The 8,063-nt window shown below is 44.3% G+C and overlaps 1 long non-coding RNA gene across 1 annotated transcript; it reads right to left on the bottom strand.

Moving 5' to 3' along the window:
• Nucleotides 1–256: 256 nt before the first annotated feature.
• Nucleotides 257–3,884, bottom strand: LOC119300448. The gene is made up of 4 exons (XR_005146442.1): nt 3,765–3,884; nt 3,410–3,684; nt 3,108–3,192; nt 257–2,499 (listed from the first exon to the last, which is right to left on the bottom strand). It is a non-coding gene; the product is annotated as an uncharacterized LOC119300448 (long non-coding RNA).
• Between the last annotated feature and the right edge of the window lie 4,179 nt (nt 3,885–8,063).

Here is an 8,063-nt window from a genome sequence, read left to right as displayed (position 1 = left end):
TACCCGTCAACGGGTACAATTTTTCCCCGTACCCATCACCCGACAGGGTAAATGGGTAACCACGGGTGAAAATACCATGTGTGCACACATCAAATTTAGCAAGAAATAATCATAAACGGCATCACACAATGCTCATATATACGTACATCATAACATCTCTACGTATCGTCTATATACAAAAAAAATCTTACTCATCACAACATCTATATACATCACGTATAGGCAGAAATCATGCTTATATGGACGAGGAGCACTGAAATCATGATTCACGATTCACATATATACATCATAACATCTCTATGTATCATGTGTATACAAAAAATCATATTCATCACAGCAGTTACATACATCATGTATAGGCTAAAAGACACATCATATCATCACATCATCTATACATCTACATACCACCTACGAATGCATCACACAATTTATATAGAAAATAAAACTACAAGATCAAATCATACACAAAATTGAAACTCACTAAGCAACAATAGCCTTGGCTCTTGTTCATGTGCTTGGTGGCAGCAGAGAATCAACTAAGTGGGTTAGGGCGAGGTGGACGGCTTGACGTGTTGCGAAGATGATGCGCCTTGGATACCGAGGCAGGAGGTACAGGTCCTTTACGTTGGCCAGGGGCTTGGCCCTTTCCTGGCGGAAGGAGAGGGATGGCACCATCCAACGATGGTGTTGCGCCGTGGTGGTCGCCGCCGTCCGACTCAGTCCGTGTGTGAGCGTGAGCTGCATCTCCTTCTCCTCGTCACTGTCCATGCAAAAGTTATGGTCCTCATCCCCAAGGTCCATGGCGTCCGAGCGGCTGGTAGCGCTGGCGACGGCGAGGCAGCGAGCAGCTGGAGCGTTGGCGGCGGGGGCTAGCGATGCCTGAGGAGGCAAGGAGACCAGGAGATGGGGAGGATATCAATCTCCGTCTCTCTGAATATGGAACGTGACCACGTATTGATTATTTACCTAAGCGGCTAAGCCTAATCACGTTAATCACGCAGAGAAAACGAGATATATGGGATTCCTTTTATCTTCCTTGTACGTGCGTGCGTGGGTGGGCAACATAGAATGATTTTGTGCTTTCAAAAAAAACATAGAATGATTTTGTGGCAAGTTAGATTAGATAAATGAATAGTGAAGGCCCACCTAGCAGATTTTATGCGGGTATATGGGTACACGGGTATGGGTTATGCTATCCCGTACCCGTACCCGTACCCACTGTACCTGATGGGTTTAATATTTTTTCATTAATATACCCATGGGTAATTTTTTATCCCATACCCTTACCCTAAGCGAGTTTGCATAAAAGATTGGTAATGAGTACCCATTGCCATCCCTACATACCATCAACGAGTAGTTTCCAAAGGCAAAAATAATAATAGATAAAATATACCACCAGACTTGGTGAGTACACAAGCGAGTTTGCACAAAAGATTATTGTTGATTTCTTATGCAGGTACCCTAAGCGAGTTTGCATAAAAGATTTTTTATCCCATACTCACTTCATTTCCAAATAATCTTTTATGCTCAACTACGAGTTATAGTCACAAGAAACTGATAATGTTGATTTCTTATGCAGGTACCAAGCGAGTTTGCATAAAAGATTATTTGGAAATGAAGTGAGTGTGTATAAAACAATAAGCAAATGGTCTACTGGACTAAATTGTTTCTCTAGCTATCTTTTCTTTATTATCAAGCAACAACTATTAGTTGGGTAAATAACAAGCAGGTGCCTGTAAGTGAAGCTGGAAGGACGCTATGATGGATATAGTTCTGAATGTATTTTGATATGAGATTATTTCCATGGCAAGATAGCTGCATGGGATTGACAAATAATTCTGAAGCACAATTTGTATGACACTTCTAGGGGTTTTGTGGTGTTGTGTTTCTTTCTTTTCTGGCTTATTAGATAAAAATATATGGTCATATACTTGATTTAATTGAGATTTGATTATTTAAAGGACATTATGCAATGCTTGCTATTTCCCTACAGGAGACCCACTCCCTCGAGCCTTTGGGGTCAGGCAGTGCGCTAATTCCGCGTCTCCCTCCAATAAGTGAAACCATTGGTTGCTCCCTACTTCCTTGGCATAGTAGATTCACTTGATAAATGAGTTTTCAGAAAAAAGAGAAAAGCTTGACCAGGTGAGTTTACAAAGTTTGGTCATGATTAATGTCAAGTTGCTTATGGTTTACAAAGTTTGGTCATGATTTTTTCTTTGTATATTGACTTCTCTTCTTCTGGGAGGATGCCAACTGATATACTTCTTTGTGATATTCAGCAGTGAAGAGCAGCAGGCCGCAATTATCTCTCGTGGTAGTTTCCATATTTTTTTTATAGAGGAGAAACAAGACAGAGGAGAGCCAAGTAGTGGAGGGGCCAAGGGAGGACCTCAAAATTTAGGAAAAAGATCCTAGATCAATCTGACCTCCTTGGTGAGGAGGGGAAGATGGAGGAGGCTCTCGGATCTCAATTGGCTCGGCTTCAACGGCAATCATCTGCGCACCATGAGAATAAAGATCAAACCTTGGCAACAGAAACCACGGGAAACGTGAAATTCTGGACTGAACAAAAAGACATAAGTTGGGGAGAAATTTAGGTCGCTAGACTGCTGAGCTCCTGCATATGCATGATTTTACAAATGTGATACCTCGGTGCTCCCTTCAGTTTTGAATGACTCAAAGACCATTCTGATCCCTCTAGCAAACATGTTAACATAACTACATGCGCAATGCATTTCTAAACCATTAACCAAAGCATTCATGCACTCAGAACTAAAAGCATCAAATTGTTCTGTTCTAAAATATTTAAACATCTGCACTTTGGTACAGCTGCAACTTGGTGACATGAACTGAATTATGGCTGAAGAATAAGAAAGTAGAACCTAGAAAGATCTACCATGCATACATAACAAATCTGAACAAAAATAACGAACACTGATGATTCCAAGCAGCGCATAGCAAAACCATTCTTTTGAAATATAAGACGGGGTCATTTTTTTTATGTACTGTATATTAGTGCCATTACTTTATACAGCAGATATCAAATCAAGCAAAAGTGGGTAGAAATCAGTAGAAGTGGACAACAAAAGTCAGCAGCCCATCACCTTGCAATATATATAGAACATACTTTCACCGACCATCATACCGCTAAACAACAAGACTCATCGGCCATCCACTTGAATTATTATTCTGCAACAAAACAAAAGAAAACACACATAGAACACCAATTAGAAGGGCTCCTACACACCAGTCAATAGTGTATATGTCAACAAAAACAAATCATTTGGTCATTCATCAGGCGGATGGTGTGCATTAGGTTGGGCCTGCTTACACGGTACAGAGACATTTAGGCTACACAAATCTTTAGAGAGAGATTAGGAGTGCATGGAACAGAGGGGAAGCTCACCTTGGCGTCTCCCCAAAATTTGCCCATGGTTGCCTGTGCCCGCAACCTCGCACATGCTGCTATGCAGAGGAAGAGGCATGGAAAAGGAGGTGAGGGTGGAGGCAGAGGCGGCGCTGCCGCTCACGGCACAGCAGAGGCGAACCGGGACGCCTCCCTGGCCGGCTGGCAGCGCAGCCTCCACGAGGGCCGGCCTACTCCTTCACCCTGTCGCCGACCTCCTCCCTCTTCCCTGTAGCTTCACCACATCGCCCCTGCCCATCCACCCCACCATCGACCTGAGAACAAACATGGCCGGGTTACTGCAGAGGCATTCTGCCGAACATGTTGCATGCAGGCAAACGGAAGGAAGACTAACCTCAATGCAAAAGGCAGAACGGCGGACAGCGAAAATGGAGAGCGCGGCCTCTCTCCACACCAGGTAGCATTCGCCGCACGGAACAGACCCAACACCGCGGCGAAGGCACGCGCCCTAAGCGGACGACTCAACCCGCCAGCGGGTGAAGGCCACCCGCGCAAGAGAGGGACGCGCAGGCTCGGCGCACGCTCCGGAGAAGCGGGCTCCACGGCACGGCGCTCGCACGTCCGGTTGGTCCAACCGTACAGCCACGGCGAGCCGCATGGCAGTACACCAGGATGAGACAGGAGGACCAGGTGTAGGAGTCAGCCTCGCACGACGAATCGACAGGGCCAGCCAACAACTTCCTCCAACCCCGGACGGAGGGGCTGGACACAGATCGAACAAACACCACCCGCCGACGCGTAGGACGCAGTGGCGGAGCCAGGAATTTGGTGGTGGGTATTCTTGTATATATATATATATTTTGGCTCAAGCAACATAATAGAACAATAAATATGTACAGTAAGAAGGCAATACCAATGACTCAACGACTAATCTATCCACCAGTCGACTGTTCATTTGCTTCAAATCCGCACGACTCGACAGCCGTTCGATCCGGATCCAACGGACCGCGTCGCTCCTGGTGCGCGCAACGCGGGTGGCGGTAGCCGTTACCATCGATGTGTGTCGCTGACTAGTGGGTCCACTGGAACCGCCCATATCGCCCAATGCCACGATCCCCACTCGCCCCCTCTTGCGTTCGCCCGCACTACTTCTTCTTCCTCTGATTCCGGCCTCTCCATTCGAATCTCCTCTCGCTCCCCTCCCCCTCGTGCGCGACGGTTGCTGCTGGTGGCGCGTTCTGGTTCACGGCGGACGTCGACTGGTGGATACGGTGAGGAACGCATTCCCCGCGCCTTGTTTTCCTTCTCTTTTTGCTCCGCCGCTCTGGTCCGCCGTTGATTTAGGTTGGAGGCGTCGAATCTGGTAGATTGTTGTTCCTATTAGGTTAGATTAAGGCCGGCTTCTAATTTCTGAGTCGAAGTTGAGTAGCGCATCCCCATTCCCCCACCCATCCACCCGCCCCGCTCTGTATTTCCTGTTGCTCCGCCTCCATGCTTCGCCGTTGATTTTTGGTGCTCGGACTCTTTGATTCTGGCGGTCGTTGTTGCTATTAGGCTAGGTTATGTCGCCTTCTAAGTTCAGTTTGAATATGGTTCGGACATCTGGTTTAATTTTGTGGTAATCGTGGGCGTGGATAGGTCTTAGTGGTGGTAAGTGTGGTTGGTTCTAATAGGGATTTTGTTATGGTGTTACTGTTGTGGATGTGGTTGTTTAGGACATCCAATAATGTTTGGTGTTTATGGATTTCAAGTTGTGCATCAGTGGATGAGGATTTAAAAAGCAACCCTAAGTTTTTTCACATAATGTTGTTTTATGTTGGTTTTGTTAGATGCGGTTTGTCCATTGATTAGGCTTTTGTGCTGCTCCAATTAGCTTGTTTACATTGCTTGATTTGCTTGTTATGTTTTGTTCCGTTCAATTATCATGATGTCTATATTGAACTTACCAACTATATTGCACTCAAATTACCAGATGCTTTAAACTCTGTTATTTATCAGTGTTGTCTTGTTATGGTTGAATTATCATGGTGATGGTTTTACACTTACCTCTGTCATCTTACCGTAGTTACCATAAGTTTTTGCTAGACTAACTATATGTAGCACAACGCTTATTTCTCATTCATTTTGTTTTGGTTGGGTTATTAATGAGCATGTGTGAATGCTATTTCTTATCATTGGTAATTTGGTTGTAACTTACCAATTGCATTGTGCCTCAATTATCAGTCTCACATGCTTTTTATATACTTGTGCTATCTGTTTTACTTTTTTTAGCATGTGCGACCAATTTGCAGTTTGCTTGTTTCCTTTTATCAGCTGTATTATTGCTTTGTCAAACACTGGTTTTATAAACAATGTATTCATTTTTTCCTACGTGTCAGGGAGACAATGCCGAGGAAGCGTAAAGGAGATGGCGATGGAATCGATGATGTTCCTTGGAAAAAGGCGAAACGCCCTCCTCCGCGGAACAGAGCCTCACCCAGTTCGCTTCTTCTAGCATGCAAGGACATGAATGATGACAGGAAGGGTGCCATTGATGATATGGATTTAACTAGCCTTCGAAATATTCAATGTGACCATCTATTCAACAATCTCAGTGTGTGGCTTGCTGATCTCTACGACCCCAATTCGCGTGAGGTGGTCGTACCAGGCCGAGGCAGGCTTCCGGTCAATGAAGAATACGTGCATCGTGTTATGGGTGTGCCGCGTGGAGGGAATGATGTCCCTTACAACCTCCCATCTGAAACTGATATTGAGTTAGGGCTTGAGTTGTTTGGCGAGCTCGGATATGCCCCTAAAATGACTGATCTTGTTGATCTCATAAAGGGTTCTGAAAATTCTGATGACACTTTCAAGCGTATGTGGCTTCTGCTTGCGGGGAATACAGTCATTGCCCCGACCACCTCCAACAAAGTTAGCCCCCGTTGGTATGCTGTGCTGGTAAGTTTTTTTGTGAATATGTCATTTTCTTTCTTGTGTGCCTGATAACTTTTATATATGTCAGTGTGATAACTTTCATATTTTTTGTGGTGCATTCGGTGAACTTCAGTGCTGTTTTTTATATTGCAGCGTGACATCAATGGTGTTAAGAATCTCAATTGGTCCAAATTTATTGCTGATGAACTGCACAAGGCGCTGTTGAAACGCAAGCCTACCAGGGGTTGCCTTCTTTTCTACAATGTAAGTGACGATGCTTTCCTCTTACCTTCTCTTTTGTCATTTGTCATTTTCTTTGTCATTTTGTGGCTGATTTTTGTAAGTGTTTACCATGGCGCTTCTGTTTTTCTTATCAGCTATTGTACATTCATGCGATTGATCTTTCTGGACTTGGCATCGAACTGCCTGATGGTCCTTTTCCCATCAATGTATGGACAAAGAAGCTGATAACTCTTGTCCTCAACAAGGATGTTCAGGCTGACAAAGTTTCTTTCGGGAAACTACCGGTAATATATATCTATGTTTTTCAGTTCACAGTCTGCTTTTCAACTGCATTTTATTTTCATTGTTTGTTTGTTGTTACTTATCTGTGATGGCTACATTTTTTTCCAGTTGAAGCCTGAGTTTGGCATGAATTTCTGTCTCTTTGGTGATGTGGAAGGTCTTGACAAGTTTATGCGTGTTCATACTGCCCCAAGCTGTAGTGAAGAGGTGAGCATGTAACCTAGTTTCTTGATCTTTTTCTTTTGCTATTTTATGTTCTTTCATTGGCTGATAAATTATTTTTTGCACCCATTTGTGGTTACCCTGATTTGTTGCCAACTTGTCACTCTTTACTAATCTGGATGATTTCCATTGTGGCATATCCTCTATATAAAATATAATTATGATGCAACCATGTGATAATTATTAGTGCAATGCCTTGATAACTTTGCAGCATTTCTGTGATAACTTGATATCATGATAACTTTTGGTTGCATTTATTATGATGATTGTAGCATTCCTGTGATAACTTGATATTCATGATAACTTTTGTTGCATTTTTGTGATAACTTACTAGTTATTTCCATTCTTTTTTCATTTTTTTATGTTGAACAGAAATTTGCCAAATCAACTCAGATAGTTGCTCGATTCACGTCCGCCATGGCTGGCATCCTAGGCAATCTTGTGGAATCATTCACCGCTTTAGATGATGAGGGCCATTCACATGCATCTCGTCAGCTAGACGCTGGATTGAACGTTATCTCCTCTGCCGCCCGTACGACGTCAAGGACTACGCGTCATCGCAAGGCAGGCGGACAGAAAGTGCTGGAAAGAATGTGGCTGAAGATTCTGACAGCGATGACGATTATCACGGAGGCGATGATTCTGATTCTGACGCTGACTCCGATGATGATGATGATGACTATCGAGTTGTTCATCGTCGCCCTAAAGATCCTTTTGTTGCTTCAGGCAGTGGTACCGTGGATGTAGACATGGGCAGCGGTCCAGCTGATGATGAGACCACACATCTTGATGGTGCAACTGTCAAAGCCCATGATGGCACAGGACCAAATGTTGAAGACACCCCTGTCCGCCCTGTCGGCGATAACCTCGTTGAGTCTCAGATCTTACTCACTGGAACATCTCATGCAACATCCGTCGAATCAGGTGATCAAGGGCTTAGCCAGCAAGGTCTGACAGACACGCAAGCTGAGGCGGCCACTGACTCTTCTGTCAAGTGGTGCCGTGCTGAGCTTTTGAAAAATTTGGCTTACCA

Source organism: Triticum dicoccoides, chromosome 1B (genome assembly GCF_002162155.2).
Source record: "Triticum dicoccoides isolate Atlit2015 ecotype Zavitan chromosome 1B, WEW_v2.0, whole genome shotgun sequence".
NCBI lineage: Eukaryota > Viridiplantae > Streptophyta > Magnoliopsida > Poales > Poaceae > Triticum > Triticum dicoccoides.
Note: the sequence above shows the minus strand (reverse complement) of the source record. Positions and strands in the feature narration are given on the sequence as shown.